This window comes from Cryptomeria japonica, chromosome 3, assembly GCF_030272615.1.
Source record: "Cryptomeria japonica chromosome 3, Sugi_1.0, whole genome shotgun sequence".
Lineage (NCBI taxonomy): Eukaryota > Viridiplantae > Streptophyta > Pinopsida > Cupressales > Cupressaceae > Cryptomeria > Cryptomeria japonica.
Genome location: NC_081407.1, coordinates 583,722,134 through 583,743,565, shown reverse-complemented (window position 1 = coordinate 583,743,565; position 21,432 = coordinate 583,722,134).

The following is a 21,432-nucleotide window of genomic DNA, read 5'->3' as shown; positions in this document are numbered from 1 at the left end:
ACCTATATGTATTTGAGATTCTTATGTGATTTATATGATTTCATTATGTATGACGATGATACTAACCCTTCTCCATGATGATGCTTTAATAAGATGTGTTTGTATTGGGTGACTGTCTTTGTGAAAGGGATGATGGCTTATAACTCATCGTGAGCATGATAAGGTGTTGCGAATCTCTTTCACTTTCCTGCTACTATGATGTTGTATATATATATATATATATATATTATTTTGTGTTTATCAGTGGATGCAGGATTGCAAGTATTGGACATCGACTCCACCTAGTCTCATAGGTCTGAGCATGTCCTAATCCCAATGGTAGTTGTTGGAGATGACTTGGTTTTCCCCCACCTACTCATGGTCTAGTATGTTTACCTTGTCAGTCTTGTCGGGTGTAAGTGTTGTCTATTCTTGAGTCTGTATCTTATTCTATCTATGTGCAGTTAGTTATGTGTGTGTATGGAATATCATGGATTGGGTTAATCCTATGGTCGGATAATGATTATTTAATTAATTAATGTTAAGAAAATGTTTTTGATTAAGGAAAATTAGGTTTTAAGGGACCTGAAACCCGCTTACAATATGATAGATGAGAAAGAAAGAAATAAGAGAAGATAAGACCAAGACAAAATAGTTGCAAAAAACCATCACAAGAACTAGAAGCTAGGACAAAAGGACAGCAAGGAGCCAATGAGAAATTGGCATCCAAAACCCAGCATTACAATTCAAATGAAAACTTTTATAGACTCCTCAACATTCTGAACCAAAAGCATCATGGCCTTAGTGGCTTCTCAGATCATTGCTCTCCTATTTCAGCTAGATGTCTTTCGTTTTGGTCTCCATATCAATGGTGGTCTGCCTGGTCCTTCGCCTGGAGATTTGATGGGTGGAGCTAGAGGTCGGTACATCTTCAATGATTACCAAGTTCTTATCCTGATTTTTCCTCTCTAAGTGATCCACCAAGGCATTCATGTTATGTGACAAAACTCTTAAGACCTCAAGACTATGGTTCATGAAGCTTTTCAAAGCCTTCTCAATTTGAGCAACCCAAGTGATGATGTTGTCTTTATTTGCCTCAGCCTTTTCTTTTACAATTATGATAACATCCTCTAGATGTTTCAAATCCCCTTTTATCAGGTCTTTTTCTGACCAGTCCTGCATCTCAATTTCCTCCTTAGCTTCACTAGTTTCCATCTCCTCACTCTTTTTCATCAAATTTGTTTCCTTAATCAAATTGTGTATCTTATTTTCTAGGTCCCTCTATTTGCTCTGAATGCTTGTTATGTTGTCAATAACCCACTTTTGGAGATCGAAAGACTCCAGTGTGCAATTTTGGGTAGTATTCAAAATAGTATTCGCTGAATCCCTACCCTGCTCAGTGCTCATAGATTTAGGGTTGTCTTCCTCCATAGAGTTCGGGGTGACATTCTTGCTATCCGAACCCATAGGGTTAGAATGAGGGTTTTCAGAATTAGCATCTTTTTTCCCTTCCTCCTCTTCTCCAGCATTCTCTTACTTCTCACTCTCCATTTCTGTCTCAATATCCTTCCCATTTTCCTCCTCCAAAGCATAATGCACCTCCATTTCCATATTATCAATATCAGCTCTCCATTTTTTATGGGTAGGGGCATTAAGCAAGTCATCATCAAACTCAGAATCATTACAACTCTTAGAAACATGTGCATTAGTTACCAGGTAATCATCCTTGCCAGCCCTAGCTTTTTCCTTCAAGTAATCGTAAATGAGAAAAATAAGTCCTTGATGGGATATGGGGTAAGAATTGGGCTTTCTAGCATGGTCAGCCAAACTCTCATTCAGAGAAGAAGCTAAGTAAAAGGGCAGAGAAATCTTAATCCCATGGCAGAAATGATTAAGAATTGGAAAATGATAATTGTAGATTTTAGTAAATCTACCATCAACAATAAGGAATTCCATCAAAACCCTTAACGCTTTCTGCCAAAAAGAATTTACCTACTGGGGGAGGTAGTAGGAGATGTTGTCTTTCTTGGCAAGCCAAGCCTTCTCATCCTTAGATTTTGGGAATTTTTTAATCGCTTTAGCAGCAAAATTCTGGTCTTTATAGAATTTAGTGCCCTCCTTCTAAAGACCCATGACCTCCACAACCAGATCCTCATCAATATTCTAGGTCTCCCCAAACAAGATGACTCTGTTGTTGTTCTAGCCCCTAGCAAAGCCACGAGACACCAAATTTCTGCTTCCATGCAGCTTTTCCATATAGTCGGTGAATCTATATCTATGAAGCCTCCTCCACACTTTCCGCTCACTCTTCCAGTTTTCACAACCAGGGGGCTCATTCCTATTTAAGTTACCTCCCATATTGAACAACAAGTTGAAGTACCCAAAGATGTATCTCACAATCTGTAGATTTAACCACAAGTTCTTGAGCAAAATTTTGGAGTAACAGAACAGAGTCCCATCCATGGTTTTAAAGATAATAATAATGACCACACAAAATCGACACTTATTATTATAATCTCCATCACACATATGATCATAAAATTGATGCCTAATAGCAATCATTAACTAACAGTTCATTTGCCCCCAAACTCTGTCTTTGATTTTCGGACCCCAAAAGATAATCATGATTTTAAATTGACCCATTGATGCGATCAAATAATAATTGCTCTCTAACATCCCTTTTACAATGGATCTCTCTGATATATTTAACCTCCACCTCTAAATTGACCCCTTCATTAGCTAAGAGGTCTGCAACCTTATTGCCTTCCCTTAGAGTGTGAGTTATGAGAATACTAATATAGTCATTTAATAACTTTTTAGCACTTTCAACTAAATTAGTAATTGTAGATAGGAAAATGGAATGCATCAAAGCAAATATTAAACTAGCTCAACCACAAAAACTAGATTGCAATGATAAGAAATCCTAAAAACATTCAATAAAGGAATGAAGATGAAATACTAAAATAAAACACAAACCAAAGCATGTATCTCCTTCATTGTTCCTCCATTGTCCTTCTTTCTCCTTCAAATTAGTCTGTTTGTGGATCTCACCTACAAGTGCAAAAGCATAGTATGAAAGCAAGATGACTAGAAAAATGATAGCATAAGGATACTAGAAGCGTGGTTTTCTTCCCCTTTCATTGAAGAAAATCATCCAATTTATAGACAAATTGAAGAGAGGACAAGATTAGCATGAAGAGATTTGAATGGAAATTCAAATCATGAATGGCAAAATTATGACAAATTATGACAATATTAACATGCAAGATTGGTTGATTGACAAAATTATGACAAATTATGACAAGATTAAAATGTCATTCCCATGACAAAAGGGAAGAGAGAAAATAGCCTCCATGATTGCAACCAATGGAAGCATAAACATAGGAGAAAATTAGGGGAAAAATTGAAGAAAATAGGAGAGATAGAAATTAGGAATTAGGAGAAATTAGTAAATTGGAAAATTGAGGAAAAAGATGAAATAGAAATTGGGTGAATTAATTAATAGGTTTTCATCCATTAATTAATTCATGAAAAAGACCTAGGACTAAATAAATAGATTTATTTAACCCACCAAGAAGAAGGAAAGGATTAAATGATCAAATCATAAAACCCTAGAAATAAGAGGACAAGGAATTAGGTCAAGACAACAAGAAATTAATGTAGGTTCGATCATGATTCTGATTGACAAAGGACCAATGTTGATAAATGATTGAGATTGGTTGACAAAAATCAATGACAAATTGACCAAGATTGACAAGGAGATCAAATTGATAGGTGCCAATTGATGAGGAACAATGACTAATCGATCCAAATTGACATGATTGAAAAGGATAAGGATCGATGATGAATCGATCGCAAAATGACAAGATTGACAAGGACAAAGATCAATGGTGAATCAATCACAAAATGACAAGGCTGACAAGGACAAGGATCGATGACAAATCAATCACAAAATGACAAGGCTGACAAGAGGACAAAACCCTAATTCTATCATTGATTAGGATTGACGATGTCCAAAATGATGATAAATAAGCACGCACATTGATGCATCAGGATAAGATCGACCAAATTCATGACTGAAGATTGCTATCGACAAGACCTAATTCAAAAGTGAGAAAAATGAGGAATGTAGAAGAAGGACTTGATGCTCACGAATGATAAAGACCAAGTGTGCAACATAGAAGAAATGTTAATGCAACACAAAAACCCTAAAATAAGGCAATGCGTGAATGTTAAAGTATGACTCCACAAGTGTTGACCATTTTTAGACGTCTACATTTTGCCCCTCTTTGAGACAATGCGATTCTAAGCGTTGTTTCAAAGAACAATAATGAAAATGCCCCAGACAATAACAATGACATATACATGCCCCCTCAAAGAATTGGCTAGAAAAATCCAGAAAAGAGGTCAATTGATCGATAAGACTGACGGAAGAAATTTTAGTAAGAAGAAATTAGACAGAGGACAGTTAGAGATGAAGGAAAACTTGCTTTCACAAATGCACATAAGTAGGTGAGAACCTTTATTTATTGTAGCAAAGCGGATGTAGAGCATCATGTCATTGAAGGCCAGAGCTAGAACACAACCTCTTTTGCAAAAGACAAACACATCGCACAGAAGGAATGAGTGAAAAATCCTAGGGTGCATACATCAAGGGTCGAGGTATGTGCGGCGTTCACAAAGTGAACGTACTTATCACAAACACCCAATGATATAGTTGCCCCAATTTGTGACAAACATTCCACAAACAACAAACAAGGAAAAGGGACCATGAACCATCCTGGCCACTCTAAATCACTCAGTGACATCATCGAGCAACATAGGAACATGATCAAAGCCAAAGATAAATTAGTAAAAAGATAAGACGGACAAATTCAACCAAGTCAAACAAACATTTTGATCATCATTGTCAAAAGTGGAGAACAAGAAGGATCATGATGTCTGGTTTCAGGGAATGTGGTACCCCGTCTAAGATAGGACACAGTCTGGTTTCGAGTATACCACACCTTGCATAAGACCCATGATAATAGTGGAAAGGACAAATGATATTGATGTTAATTGATTGACATGACAATTTTGATCAATTTGAATGTCTGGTTTGATTGAAAAGTTCACCTGTTAATGCGTGATTTCATTAAAGCACAATGTTTGATTGATTGTCGTTGGATGTATGCTCAACGATCTGTCTATGCACAGAGGGTACCATTTATTAACAAAATGCAAAATGCCAAAGAAATTGTTTTTGGATTTTGATGTTTTGAAAATTTTTGTTCATTTTTCAGGACTTTATTTGACATTTTAGGGATTTTTTCAGGACATTATATGATTTTTATGGATTTTTTCAGGACATTATTTGATTTTTATGGATTTTTTTAGGACATTATTTGATTTTTATGGATTTTTTCAGGACATTATTTGATTTTTAGGGATTTTTTTCAGGACATTATATGATTTTTAGGGATTTTTTCAAGACATTATATAATTTTTAGGGATTTTTTTAAGACATTATTTGATTTTTAGGGATTTTTTTAGGACATTATATGATTTTTAGATTTTTGCCCCCAGTGTCTAGCAAGGCAAGGAATATGATAGGTGAATAAATAGGCTTTCTGAAATGTTGGTGGATAGAGGGAAGACAAAGGCCTTTTATCATGGAGACAATATAGATGCAATTTGCAAGGGCTATTGCATGATGGGACAAGAGACTGGATATGACAATGTAAAGCAGTGACATGGTATGAGGGACATGTCAAGAGGTTTTTGAAACCATGTTTAAATTTTGCGTCCTTATGTCAGATCAAGATCAAGGAATGAAAAAGAGTGTATGGATAGTGATAAGATATGGATAGTATAAGCAAGACCAAGAATGGATAAGGGACATGGACTGAAGGTTGGGATAGGATATGAGATAGTGGCAGAAAGTTGCAATAAGCTAGGGAATATGGATGAAAGGTTGTAATAAGCAAATGGATAAAGACCAAAAGCTATGATGGACTAAAAGCTGCAAACAAGATGCATGATGCTCATGATGATCCTCAGCCTTGTCAATATCAAAGGTGGAAAGGGAAACTGGACATGAGGGACAATAGGATATGAAGGGTAATGACATGGTATGATAGGATAATGAAGGGCAATAGGATATGAAGGAGGAAACCTACCCCCAAGTGTGGTGTGCAAGAAGTTCACAGATTACACATGATGCCTATTTGCCAGGTTTTCATCATGGTACTTTCCCAAGGCACTTGTTTGCCAGGTTTTGACCAGTGGACAAATTATTTTTGCTTTACTTTTTTTTTTTGTCTTTTTTTTTCTCACTTTTTTTGATTTTTTTTTTTTTTTGTATTTTGACTTTTTCAATAGAAGATGGACACATGATAGGGGATGGAAGAAGGACTCAAAAATCTTTTTTTTTGGATAGTAGCCTTGAAAAAAATGGACCATGACCTTTAAAAACATGCTCAAAGACGTTGGTAGGATAAGGACATGGAAAATGAGATGAAACTAAGGCAAGGATTTATGCAAAGGATGGGATCAAAGGGATCGAAGGATGGAAAATATGCATTGGATAATGGATAGGGTATTGGAAGAACTGTGCTTCACTAGATGGAAATGAAGGCAAGATCAACATTGGAACACACCTTGACGGGTGGTGGATTGATGGAGGAAAAATGGATCACAGATTGTGAGATTTGGATGGAGGAATAGCTTGGGATTTTGGGACATAAGTGCCCAAAATAGATGAAGAAGGTGGTGGAGAAATAGACTTGGAAGGTTTGGATGGAGGAATAGCAATTTTAGATGCCAATTTTGATGTTTCTTTAGGCTTTTGTTCTTCAAGGAGTTGCTTAGGGATCCACATGGTTTTTGATTTTTCATGCTTTTGTGGTTCCTTGGAGTGCATTGCTTGCACAAGGGATTTAGGAACCCATACATATTTTGACTTTACTTTATTTTTCTCAGTGGGCCTTTGTGGCCTTTTGGATATTTCTTTTTCTTTATAGATCAATTTGTTCTTTGTTTTGACATGTCGATTATACTAAACATGTTGATCCTTGAATACATGTGGATTTCTAGACTTATGACTTTTGTACTTGGCATCCAAATTGCTTGGAGGAGGAAAGGAATGCATGTATGGATATGAATGAAATGGACTTCTTTTGGATTGATGAAATTTACTCAAGGATGTGTGCCTTTTCTGACCTTTCATAGAGGATGAAGGGATATAAGGACCTAAGATGGATGGAAAGTATGAAGGGGAAGGGATATGTTTGGATTTTGAAGGGATGTTGGATTTAGTAGGGGTACCCACATCTTGAAGAATTTCACTGAGGCCATGACCCTTAATATTTTCTTTAACATGAATGGATTCTTGCTTATGAATATCTACTCCTTTGCCTTTATGAATATCTTGACTTGTAGGATACTCTTTTCTTTGGGAAGAAGATGCAAGTCCATTATGAGGTGGATATGATATGAGAGAAATAATGAGATCTTGAAGTGGATCAGATTGGACCAAAGAGGAAGAACCCATTGGTAATTTCAGGGGTTCATGAACATCTTGCGCTAACACATTAGAATCATGAGGGGGATTAGGATCATGAGGGGGACTAGGATTGTGTAGTGGACATGGTTCAATGACAGGCTCTTCAAGAGATGGAATGGGAGAAATAATGGGATCATCAAAATAAATGCGATCTTGGAGTGTATATGGAGCATTAAGACAAGGAGATGGAGGAACAAAAGGATCTTGTGGAGGATTTAAGGGAATAATTTGATCTTGACAAGGAGGAAGATCATTGGAATCCTCTTTAAAGTTGCTTTGCTCTGGACTTTTAATGGGATCATCGGAAAGGATGGAAAGGATATCTTGATCTTTCTTAGGAAGTGGAATGCCAATGGGATTTGAAAGGACATTGTGTTCTTGGATAGAATTGACAAGAATAAGTGAATCATTGCGAGTGTCTAGGGAAATGGGATCTTGGTCAATAATTGGATGGGATGATAAGGTTTCGGGATCTTGATCTTGATCTTTTTTAAGACATGTTTCTTCATGCTCTAAATTATCCTCCTGACATGGGGTTGGACTTTGGATATGCATGGGGGATTCTGACAAGGAATCAATGTTTTGGCATGAAGGAAATGCACTTTGAACATTTGTGATGGATTCTGGCAAGGAATCAATGCTTGAACATGAGGAAGAGGGACTTCAAATGTGGTCCTCTAAAATAGGTAATGGCAATAAAGTGCATGGTGGCATTGGGTCTTGTATTTCTAAAACATGACAAGGATGTGCATCATGAATTGGATTATCTTGGCAATCAATTATGGATAGCCCTTGGATAATTTCATCCTTGGGTGTATTGTTTGATGAGGACAATATGGAAGGTTCTTGGGAAACTTCTAAAGGTGTAGGGATAGATGCCACTGGAGGGTCAATTTGTTTGCGGGGGGATGAGGCATTGCTAGACATAATTGTATTATCTTGATCTTCCCCAAAGAACTCACTTGGTAATTTCCTTAAGAATCTTGCAATAAAGCCACATTTCTTTCAAGGTTTGGACATAGTTGTATCTGGAATTTGAACTTGTTTGGAAAGGAGTTGGTTCTAGTCTGATGTCATGTTTTGATTTCGAACTAGACGTTGATCAAATTGGTTTGACATGTTCAAAATTTGGCTTGGTATGTGCTACCAGTTTTGTTTTTGAATGTTTGGTTGTGGTTGTTGACATTGATATGTTGATTGAACTTGTTGATATTCCACCATTGGTTGAACTATTTGTGGACATTGTATAGTTGGTTGGACATATTGTTGAAATTGGATCATTGGTTGTGTTGGTTGTATATGTTGAACCATTGGTTGTGTCTATTGGAAATGTTGTTTATTTGAGATTTGATTGAATGAAATTTGACCAAATGAATTTTGATTTGGGACTTGATTGAAATTTGTGCTTGTTTTTTGAAATTGTTTCATCATCTCTATTTGAGAGATGAGAGCTGGTATGTCTGATCGTTTGATAAGAGCTTTTACATCAATTGGCTCAAATTTTGGGTTTGGACCTTGAAATTTTTAAAATGTTTTGGATATTTGTGATCTATTCTTCTCAATGTTTTTCACTTTTTGTTCCAAAATCTCCTTTTCTTGAGCTAGTTTCTCCTCTAGTTTTTGTATTTGGGCATTTACATCATCATGATAAGTTTGATCCAAGTTATGAGACATGTAGAGTTTGGATTGACATGATTGATTTCTCAATTGTGATGAGATGGCTTCGTAAGAAGGTTGAGACCTCATTTCAATAAACATGTCACTATGCAATGCAACTAATGGGATTGACCAGTGCAACCTAAAAGGATGACAATGCAACTTAATGTTTTTTTTGTACCTTTTGAATTTTTGGATGCAAACTTTTGAAAATGCAAAGCTAAAGACACAACCTTGGGAAATTGAAATGAAGTCAAGACCTTAAAGGACAAAGGACCAAATGACAATAGGACAAATTGACAATGTCTCACCTATATGCTTGGATACTAAGCTAGGCTTGACAAAAATGATATTAATGAAAGGACAAATTTTAGACAAGGTCAAGACTCCCTAACAACAACTTAGGGTATCATCCAAAGTTTTGATTTTTCAAGTTTGACAAACCAAATTTTTGAGACTAAATGCAAGAAGGCAATGATTATGACAATGACTTAGGATATGACATGAAAATGATCTAAGGATATGATATGACAAGATGAAGCCAAGACAAGATGACAATACAATGATAAGGATATGCGAAGACCAATGACTTGGAATATGCAAAATGCAACCTAGGCAAGACCTAATTTTAGCATGACAAGGATAATGCACAAATGTCACCTAAATGGAAATCTAGCCTGGATATGACAATGAAATGCAAACTTAGGGAAATGATTTTGAACCTAAGTACAAAATGAGGATGTTTGCAATGAAAAGACTAAAATAAAGGGAGATGACAATATGCCTTAGGACCTAAGTTGGACTATGCAAAACCTAGCCTAAAGTGACATGAATTTTGAAACAAAGACATTCAATGTTTTGACAAGCCATGTTCAAATGTTGGATGAACACTTGGAGAAATTTGGACTTTTGTTTGGATTTTTTTTTGAATTGAAGGTTGTTGATTTTGAAAAACCCAAGTTGATTATGAGCACTTTTGAAATTTTGTTTTTGATTTAACCTTTGACAATCACGGAAGACAAAATGTTTGTTTGACTTTGACTCAAGACAATCAAGCACATTCACAACAAATCCTATGGCTGGCAAGGACAATATCTGTTGAATCCTCTAACCATAAAATACAACACTTAGCCAGATAGCTAGATGCTTGGTAGCACTGGCTCCCCCTTACAGTGCACTCACTTCTCGGGCATACCAAGCTTCGAGTTCAAGGGGCATCACTTCCCAAGAACTTGCTATCTCTAACTAAGGAGTACATGAGAGGTGTCTTCGGCATGCGCATATCACAATGCCTGAGCCAACAAATAGAAGGATTTTGGCATCTAAAAACAAGAGATTCTAGTAAGGGCATCCATTCAGGTGGGTATTGATCCGGCGAATAAAGTGTTGCAATACCATTCCAGCACCCGTTGTCTACAACTTTCATTGCATCCATAGTTATTTAGAGTGGTTTGGAAGAGCTTGGCTTTAGCTCATCACCACTTTGGGTCATTCCCTCTCACCAATGCCTATGCGAAGTGCCAGGAAAATCGGGAGGCAGGCCCAATTCTAAGGGCTAAAACATGCAATCAAGCTAAAAACAAACAAAGCATGCATGGTGTTCATTAACCTTTAATAAATTAAATATGCAACTACTTAAAAAAAAATACAAGCACGATGTTTTAGTGAAATTCTTTGACCGCATCCTGCATAAGATTTGTTAGTAGTTGTATTTTTAGTCTTCGTCACACGTAATGCCAAGATGCTGCACAGAGAATTAGTACCAAGGAAAAACCAGAATGCAAGAAATAGAATGAATACAAACTAATTTGCAAGTAAAAACATTGATTTTACCTCTATTTCTAGCCTTACATAGGTGCTGAATGTCTCAACATAGGCGCAGGATGTCTTGACATAGGCTTAGATCCCTTCAACACAGGCGCAGGATGTCTTGACACAGGTGCAAGAGTGTCCAGAAAGCTCTGAGTCACCCTGTTTCTTGAGTTTCTCACCTACAAATCAACTCAAGAGCACTCAAAACATGGTTAAGGGGTTAAGATTCACGTCGGGTTCACCAGAAAATGTAGATAGGAAAATGGAATGCATCAAAGCAAATATTAAACTAGCTCAACCACAAAAACTAGATTGCAATGATAAGAAATCCTAAAAACATTCAATAAAGGAATGAAGATGAAATACTAAAATAAAATGCAAACCAAAGCATGTATCTCCCTCATTGTATCTCCATTGGCCTTCTTTCTCCTTCAAATTAGTGTGTTTGTGGATCTCACCTACAAGTGCAAAAACATAGTTTGAAAGCAAGATGACTAGAAAAATGGCAGCATAAGGATACTAGAAGCGTGGTTTTCTTCCCCTTTCATTGAAGAAAATCATCCAATTTATAGACAAATTGAAGAGAGGACAAGATTAGCATGAAGAGATTTGAATGGAAAAATTATGACAAATTATGACAATATTAACATGCAAGATTGGTTGATTGACAAAATTATGACAAATTATGACAAGATTAAAATGTCATTCCCATGACAAAAGGGAAGAGAGAAAATAGCCTCCATGATTGCAACAAATGGAAGCATAAACATAGGAGAAAATTAGGGGAAAAATTAGAAAAATTGAAGAAAATAGGAGAAATAGAAATTAGGAATTAGGAGAAATTAGTAAATTGGAAAATTGAGGAAAAAGATGAAATAGAAATTGGGTGAATTAATTAATAGGTTTTCATCCATTAATTAATTCATGAAAAAGACCTAGGACTAAGTAAATAGATTTATTTAACCCACCAAGAAGAAGAAAAGGATTAAATGATCAAATCATAAAACCCTAGAAATAAGAGGACAAGGAATTAGGTCAAGACAACAAGAAATTAATGTAGGTTCAATCATGATTCTGATTGACAAAGGACCAATGTTGATAAATGATTGAGATTGGTTGACAAAAATCAATGAAAAATTGACCAAGATTGACAAGGAGGTCAAATTGATAGGCACCAATTGACGAGGAACAATGACTAATCAATCCAAATTGACATGATTGAAAAAGGATAAGGATCGATGATGAATCGATCACAAAATGACAAGATTGACAAGGACAAAGATCAATGGCGAATCGATCGCAAAATGACAAGGCTGACAAGGACAAGTATCGATGATGAATCGATCGCAAAATGACAAGGCTGACAAGAGGACAAAACCCTAATTCTATTATTGATTAGGATTGATGATGTCCAAAATGATGATAAATAAGCATGCACATTGATGTGATAGGATAAGATCGACCAAATTCATGACTGAAGATTGCTATCGACAAGACCTAATTCAAAAGCGAGAAAAATGAGGAATGTAGAAGAAGGACTCAATGCTCGCAAATGATAAAGACCAAGTGCGCAACATAGAAGAAATGTTAATGCAATGCAAAAACACTAAAATAAGGCAATGCGCGAATGTTAAAGTATGACTATGCAAGCGTTGACCATTTTTAGACATCTACAGTAATATTCCAAGATACAAAACTAGTACCTTTAAGAGCTTGGATAATGTTGAGGGAGTTCCCTTCCAGCCAAATTTTTTAAAATTTGATTCCCTAAGCAAGATGGAAGCTTTCTAGCATAGCCTAAGCTTCAGCCACATGATTATTTTGGACCCCAAAAGGAGAAGCAATAGCAGCAATACAGACACCTTGAGCATTTTTGATGACTCCTCCACCACCGAACTTCCCAGGGTTGCCTTTAGCCACCCCATCAAAATTCACCTTTATCCATTCATGATCAGGAAATCGCCAAACAATATTATCTCTCCTTGTCTTATTGTCAGATCTACAAACTTTGTGGATTAAGTTTCATTCAGTAAGGATGCCTTTTTCAATTTCATTCATATCAGTAAAAAAATGTTGTTTATTGTTCCTATGAGGAATATTTTTGTTTCCTTTTATAGCCTTGAAAACTTTTTCAAAGACCACCTGAGAGGTGCACTTAGCTTCCCTAAATATTCTTTTATTTCTCTCTTTCTAGATTCCCCAGCAAGTCATGGGGAGGATCAGGGACCAAAGGTTCTTGATAAGAGGAAATTTGGCGGGGAAGGTCCATTGCCAAATAATTTCCTTGAGACTCTTGTGCATGACCCAATCAACTTTCCAATTCAAGCAAAACTTACTCCAGATTTCCCAAGTGAAGGAACAATGGATAAATAGATGATCAACTAATTCTTCCTCTTTCTGGCATAGCTCACACTTGTTAGGGAACATAAAACCTCTTCGGACCAAGTTGTCAATAGTAAGGATCCTATTGTGAGTAGCAAGCCAAAGGAACATATTGACTTTAGGGATAAGAATTATGTTCCAAACTTTTCCCCATATAGGGTTACTAATTTGAGTGAAAGTGTTTTTGTAGGCAGAAGCAACCGTAAATTCACCTCTTAGATTACTCTTCCAGAGGAAAACATCATCATAATCTTTGTTAATAGAAAAGGACAGCAACTCCTGCTGGAGTAGGGAAAATCCAACATATATAACATCAAGTCGAACCCATTTGTTCTCCTTCCAGTAGTCACACACCATAGACCCAAACCTCCTTTTACATTCCTCAATAAATTGATTGCTGCCTTGATCAAAGAGAGGTTCATTGTTCATCCAAGGATCCTTCCAGAACTTTATTTTGTCACCTTTTTCCAAGGACCCATCCAGCTCTAGCTTTGGCCACTTTTATGGATTTGATAATACTATTCCAAATGAAGGACCCAACAGGGATATGTTCAGAGTTGAGGAGATCCTGGAGAGGCTGATTCTGAATATATTTGTCAAACTAGATCTAGTTCCAATCTTTCTTAATGTCATAAGCTCTACATATTTGTTTAGCAAGGAGAGCTTTATTACAAGTTTTTAGAGATTTAATACCAAGCCCTCCTTTGCTCTTTGGTTTACACACTTTGTCCCAAGCAACCAAGGATAGTCTCTTTTTTTCTTCAACCTCTGACTAGAGAAATCTCTTCTAGATCCTTTCTAAGGCTTTAGCAAATTTATCCAGGATACCAAATAGACTGAGAGCATATATAGGGAGATTCTGGAGAGTAGCTTGAAGAAGCTGCAACTTTCCAGCCTGAGATAAAATGGATCCTTTCCATCTAGCATGTTTTTTGTTGAGTTTGTTAATTAACATATTCTAGAAGGCATTTGAGGGAGCTAATCCCAATGGGAGACCCAGATAAGTGGAGGGGAGCATTTCCACCTTGCACCCAATAATTTTAGCAATTCTTTGTTGTCTTATGATAGGAGTGTTCATGAAGTATATAGCCGATTTGTCCCAATTGACTTTCTAGCCAATAGCCAAAGAATAAGAATTAAGAGCACCTTTAAAGGAAACAACCTCCCCAATAGAAGAGTGTCCCATTAAGATAGTATCATCAACAAACTGTTGGTGAGAACAAAAAACATTAGTAGAGGAAGGTTGAATTCCTTTGATAATTTTATTCACTTTCATTTTTTGGATCAGTCTGCTCATGCTCTCCATTGGGATGGTGAAAAGAATAGGAGATATGGGATATCCTTGTCTAAGCCCCCTTGATGATTTGAAGAATTTAGAAGGAGATACATTAATGAGAATTGAAAACATAGGAGTGGAGATAAACTCTTTGATAATTTTGATTATCTTCTCATCAAATCCAAAAGCCTCCATGATTCTAAAAAGAACTTGCCAATCCACTCTATCATAAGCTTTCACCAGATCCAACTTTATCAAAAATCCTTCTTTATTGGCAACATTGGGGGAGTGAATATTCTCGTGCACAAGAATGATAGAGTCCAAAATCTGTCTGCCAAGAACAAAACCTTTTTGCTCCTCGGAGATGATGAAGGGGAGGATAGCCAAAAGTCTAGATGTCAAAACTTTAGATATGATCCTTGTGTGGGGGAAAAAGTGATACTAAGCAAACATGCCCTAATCTCACTTTCAATCACACATTTGTGGAATATGAAAGAGCCTAGAGGTATCACACAATTGGCTACTTCTTTTTGTGGAAGAGAGAGCCATGGGCTACCTATTAGGATTTCTATTCCTTTGTTGCAAATGATAGATAAAATGATGCAAGTTCAATCCCTAACCCCAAAGTGCAAGTATGAACTAATAACAAGATTGCAGAATTGAACTTGAATAATGGAAAGCTATAAACACAAGGACAAAACAAGAATGTAAATGCATACCCGGTGTTAAAATATGAGTGAAAATGTTCGGGACGGGGGCGCAGGTGCCACTGTCCTGATTCTGCTCCTGAAACTGTTGTTTTTGCAACCTGAAAAGCTGTTAGAAAGTTGCTAAAAGTTGCTGTCTGACAGAGGGACCAGGGTGCCCAGTGCCCCTGTCTTGGCAGGACCGAGCGCCCCACGCCCCTATCTTGGTCTTTTTCTCTGAAACTTGGTGTGGAGTGTTGTCTCGGCCTGCTTCTCCCGGATCTGCAACTTGCGGCGTCGTCCGAATCCCGAAACCTGCACTTATATCTGAAAAGGGTATGGTGGGCGGCTATATAGGGTTTTGCCTTAGTCAAACACCCGCTTTGGTGATTTCCACCTCCACAAATAGCCAAGTTGTATTGTAAAAGTAATGTGTGTGCAGACCTTGTGTGTGTGCAAGATCCTAAAATGCAAGTAAGCAAACTAGAGCAACCTAGAAAGTAAACCCTAATTGCTTGTAAATGATAATGTAAATGCTTCAAATCAAGATGCAAAGTGATCTAAAGCATGAATAAAAATGATATGATGAAGCTTATGTAAGGACATGAAAACAACATGAAACCATACCCAACCCCAAGGGAGGGGTACAAGCCAATCTTCAGTCGGTGATCCCTTATTGTTCTTCAATGCCTTCAAAGCCCTAAATGGATGAATGAAATTGATAGATGCTTGATGGATGAATGTTGAATGTTGTTGAAGTCTTCAAAGATCTGCTCTTTCACTGCATAGAAGGTCCTTGAAAACCAAAAATCTAGATCCTTTCAAATGAAGAAAGAGAGCTCTTATATATGAAACACTAGGTCTTAATTTCAACTTTAGGCCGACCTAGAGATTGAATCTCCCACCAATTTCTTGGGGTTAAGCTTTATTTTATGATTGGATCGTGCTCCTAAAATTTCGGGAAAAATGTCCGGGACCATGTGTACGCCTGGCGCCATGGTCCCGACAACTTTTCACCAAATTTTCAAGGTTGTTGGATATGATGATTTTAGAGGAATCCCGAAGTTACAGCTGATTTCGAGATGTTTTGACCCCCGAAATCAAGCCCCCAAGTTCAAAATAGGACCTAATTAGGGTTTTTGATTAAATGATGTATTGGAAGAATAAAATGAAAGGGGCACACTTTAATGAAAGGGCCCAACTTTATGATATGGAAGATGATGAAATAGGACCTTAGACCTAATTAATTTAATTAATTAAGAGCTAAAGGGGAAATGCAATGCAAAATGCAAAATGTGCCAAGGCAGGTGCTAAACTAGGTGTGAAATTGTACCACCCTAGCAAGTGCGTACAATTTACGACGCTACAATCCTATAGAAGGAGTTACATAGACTTATTGGCCTAAATTTTCCCATTGAATCCACCCCAACCACCTTAGGATTTAAGATAATAAAAGTGGAGTTGATTTCCTTAAGGATTCTTCTTGAACCAAAAAATTCTTTTACTGCATTGACCATGTCTTTTCCCACAATATGCCAAAATTCCTGGAAGAAAAACATAGGGAAGCCATCAGGTCCCAGAGCCTTATCCCCTTGAAAGGACAAGACAACTTTTTTAATTTTCCCAGTAGAGGGGATAGCAAAAAGGGCCTTATTCTGATTAGGATTAATAATCTTGGGGATGATGTCAACAAGATCCTGTTGTTGGGTATAATCAATATCCTTGCTACCAGTGAGGAGTTGAGAAAAGAAACTGACAACTTCATCCCTAATATCATCCTCATTAAGAAGAATTTTGTCCTCGGCAATTAATCTAGAAATTATGTTCATAGCTTTATGTTTCAAAGAGGTCATGTGAAAAAATTTAGTGTTTCTATCCCTGGCCTCTAGCCAAATAGCCCTAGATCTCTTCCTCCAATAGATTTCCTCCCTAGAGATGATGTTGTGAAGTTTGACTAATACATCATCTTCCTTAGCTTTGGGATACTTTTTATAGCCATCTTTCTGTATAGAGTTTTGGATCTGTTCTAATTCCTCCTTCTACTTTTTATTTGAGTCAAAAATATCACCAAAGACCTTCTTGTTGCATATCTTAATGTTATCTTTGATGTTTCTAAGTTTTTTAGCAACTTTATACATGGTTGTTCCATTCACATCAATATTCCACTAGTTGGCAATGGATTTTTCAAGAGAGGGGTGAGAAATCCACATTTTCTCAAACCAAAAAGGGAAACTATATTTACTCTTAATGGACTCAGCAACAAAGGCAATGGGATAATGATCCAAACCAATTCTATTGACAACTGACAGGGAGAATCTATGAGAAAGAATCTCATCATTAGTAATAAGGGATCTATCAAGTCTTACCTGAATGAGGTCTTCACCATCCCTGTGATTAGACCAGGTGTAAGAAGCTCCAGTTAGGTCCATATCAATAAGAGCATTGACATTGATGAGGTCCATCAAATTAGAGCTACTGTCTAGTTGGGCTTGAGTTCCTCTATATTTTTTAGTACCTTGCAGAGGAGTGTTGAAATCTCCCATCAACAACTAGCTTTTCTTAGGGAAAGATCTTCTTTTCTGCTGGATTTTATCCCAAAATTTGCTCCTAGAAAATTTGGAATTAGAGGTGTAGATATTTGTGACCACCCATTCCTTTCCTTCATAGATGCTTTTAAATTTTGTAAATATAATGCTACCATCTTCATCAATCATTTCTCCTAAAATAGTTTTCTTGTTCCAAAAAATAGCCACCCCACTAGATGCCCCATTCGAGTTGCTACCACAAACCCCTCCATTTTTAAAGAGGTTTAGGTTCTCCACTTTCTCCTTACTCATTTTGGTTTCCTAAACCAGGATAATATCCAGCTTATGGTCTCAAATGAGATTCCATAATATATCCTATTTATTGAGACCATTTAGGCCTCTAATGTTTCATGAGATTACCTTCATTTGGAAACCTAGGGGTAGGATTCCTATATAGTTCACTGCCTTCCATCAGCTATGTTTTGCTTTCTCTCCTGATCCCTATGCCATTTCATGGTTTTACATCCCTAAGGAGATTTGGAGACACCAATATCAACCTTGGACCTGGTCCTAATTTTCACCCCATTAGGGCATCCTGCCTTCTTGTTTTTCTTTTTTCCATTCCCTATTATTTCTCCCTTGTGCTCATCTCTGGGCTCATCTTGCATGTTACTGCATAGTTCTCCTCTTTTCTAGGATGATGTGGGCATATCAACTCCAATATTCTGGAATAACACATTTAGATTAACCTTAGGCGATCCAAACTTGTTCTTCCTTCCAAATTTAATTTCATGTCCTTCAAATGCATTTGAGCACTCTTCATCTCTTTTTATTGCTGAAACTTGAGGGGCCTCATGATGAGATTCAGTGACATTCTCAATCTCACCTTCTTCAAGAATCTCTTCACTGATAGCATTCTCTTCCTCCTAAGCCTGTAGGGCCTCAAAAGTATTGACTGTTTTGATCTCAAACTCACTAATTTCATTCTTTTTATCTTCCTTCAATGGGGGAGTCTTAAGAGGGTCATTTTTATCTCCTTCTGATAATTCTAGTATGTTACTTGGAATTCCACTTCTTCCTTCCACTATACTAACTTCCTTATTATTATTCTTTTCTTTCCAAACCTATTTATGGTGATTGTTAACCGTCACAGGTTTTTTAGGGTTACTAGGGCAAGCCTTAGCCCAGTGACCAACTTTTTTACAAGAAAAGCACACAAAGGGGAGGGACTTGAACTCTATTGTCTGTTCCCATAATCCAAGTTTGGAACTTATATCAATAGAACTAGGAAGATCCATCTTCTGTGAAATATTGACACAAATGTGTGCATAAACCAGCCTCTTTCAAGCTATAGTCATTAGATCTATCGTAACAAGCTCCCCAAAGGAGTTTGCGATTCTTGAGAAAACATCCCAGAATTCCAGCGGCAAGCGAGGCAGCCTTACCCAGACCGGAGTAGATTCAAAGAAAGAGTCATTGTATTCCATATTAGGAGACCATTTTCTCATAGATAGGGAAGATTTACCAAACATCCAAGGACCACCACTTAATGCTGCTTCCATATCTTCCCCACAAGAGAAGGAAAAAATGAAAAAACCTCTGGATAGGGCAGAAACATCAACCTAACCTTTCATCCTCCATTTTCTCTTAACAAAAGACCTAACATCCTCAATATTGGTTCATGGTCCAACAAACTTCCCCACCAGAGAGAAAGCCATTAAAGAAATGCTATGATCGATAACCAAATCTGGAACTGCAATAGAAAATTTACCCATTTTTCTATCAGAGATGTCTTCCATAAAGGGAAATGACGATTTTCTAGTCAGTTTTCTAGTTGGTTTATTTGCAAAAAGACTACTCTAGGGTTTGAGGGCTTTCACCTCCATGGTCTTTTCTAAGTCAACTTTCATAGCCTTGGGACCCGATTTTGGAGAATCTATCATCTTTTTGTGGTCAGGAGGAGGGTCCCATTGCCGTGGGTCCCCATCCAGTCTCCCATCCTCATCATCCATCGCTTGTCCTTGAGCTGTAGAGGCAACAGAATCAGAGGACCTAGCCTCGATGTTCCCTCCATTTCCAGGATTCAAATTTCCCCCCTCTGCTTGTGTTGTTCCCTCCATTGTTTGTATCTTAGTTGGATTCTTTAAACCAGCTTGATTAATGTTAAGCAATAGTTATTAAAGTTATAATTAATCAATTAATTAATGGATATTTGATTTATTGTTATTTAATTTATTAATATTTGATTTAATAATTAATTGGTTTTATTTTGGATTTAATTGATTGTTATTTATTTAAATGGTTTATTGACTATTGTTTTATTTAATTAATTTTATCCTTTTGATTTTATTTATTGTTGATTGATTGATTTGAATTTATTTTAGATATAGTTGTTAAGTTGATTTTGATTAATTAATAATTATAAAAGTATAAAGCCTATTTCTAATTCTACACTCTTAAAAAGTAATAATATTATTATTTTGCTTTTACTATGCATGGGAGGTGTAAAAATAAAATAAAGTTGATTTTACCTAGCCACCTATATAATAAAATATTATTACCTTGGAACTATACAAGATAGGTAAGAAATGTTGATTTTTGGATTATTTTGATTGGTTGGGATTTTTACATAGTTTGTTGTGTATTTTCTATTTATTTGAGATTTTTGGATGGCTGTCGGGTTACCAGTCGATAGGATTTTTTATTGAAGCTTTGAGATTTTGGCTTGGGTCTTGGTTTGCATTTGGATTTTCGAAGCTTGGATTGTGGAAGCTCTTCTTCAGTTTTCATCCTTGGATTTGCGATCTCCAAGTTGGAGTTCTTCCATTTTAAGATTTTATGAAATTTTGTCTTCTTTGTGTCTTCCCGTGAAAATGTTTTTTTTGTGATTGTTGTATGGATGGGGAAAAGAGAGACATTATAGTTTAAATCCTTTGGAATTAAATGAATGAAATGGGGAAATTGCAAATTGCTCCTTATGTTTGAGTGAGATTCTTGAGTTGTTTTGTCTGTATAAGTGAATGGTGGATAAATGCATATATGTGTTTACATTTTCTATGAGTTTGTAGAATGTTCATTTGGGTATTGTACTCCTTGTGAACTCCTGGTTGTAATAGGGGCGGTTTTTCTATGTCTTGAGTGCTTATGTGACTATGTAAGAGCTCATGAATCTCCCTGTGGCTATTTGTTGCAAGTGTGTTTGGGTGTTTGGAGTTGCATTTTTTAAGTCCATTTGGCCTATGCAGAGTTAGAGTTATCTCCCATGCACCTAGTCTCCCAAAATGCAATTTTGGCCAAGTTGCTTATCCATTGAGGTGAAAAATCATTCTTGTGTATTGTATTTGATGCATAAATCATGTGTATACCCTTTCTGATGCTCATCCTACCTCCTAGTCATTCCCTTGAGGTCATTTTTGTCTTGTGAGTCAATCTAGGCAGTCACCTTACATTTAGGATCCTTCAAACTTGAGATTTGGGACACTTTACCAGAAATGCCACCATACTAAACATGAATGCTACCATATCAACTAGGAACACCACTATTCATATTAGAAATTCCATTGTATAGACCCT